Here is a 597-nt window from a genome sequence, read left to right on the forward strand (position 1 = left end):
CTTGGATATATTTGGAGTCAGGTTTTGAACATGATGAGAGACAGGGTCTAGTTTTATTCAATGTATAGATGTTGAGAATTGTAATATTGTTTTTGAAAATTGTTTACCTGATCAGTATAAAAGGTCTTTCTTCAACTCTTCTGACTAGTTTTTGGCCTGAAGTGTATTTTGTCAGGGACTAGAATAGTAATGCCTGCTTTTTTTTTTTTTAATGCAAGGCTTTATGTGATGAACCTAAAGCTAAAATTATGCTAAATGAAGAAAAATTCTCACTATTGTCACAAAGTCAAGAACAAGACAAGGTCATCTCCTCTATCTGCTCCTATTCAATGTAGTGCTTGAAGTCTTAACTAAAACTGTAAGAGAGGAGAGGGCGATAAGGAGGATACAGAGAAGAAGGGAATCAAATAGTCCTTATTTGAAGACAACAGGATTTACAAAAAGACCCTAAAAACCCCACCAGAAAGGTTATAGAACCAGTAATGACTTTCAGCAAAGTGGCAGCATCCAACAGAAGCAGAGAAGCAAGTAGCTTCCCTCTATACCAAATACAAAAGCAAATAGCCTTCACATAGAGTAATTCCAAACATTCTGGGG

The sequence above is a fragment of the Alexandromys fortis genome, unplaced genomic scaffold, assembly GCF_014885135.2.
Source record: "Alexandromys fortis isolate MF-2015 unplaced genomic scaffold, M_Fortis_MF-2015_v1.1 scaffold_58, whole genome shotgun sequence".
Taxonomy (NCBI): Eukaryota; Metazoa; Chordata; class Mammalia; order Rodentia; family Cricetidae; genus Alexandromys; species Alexandromys fortis.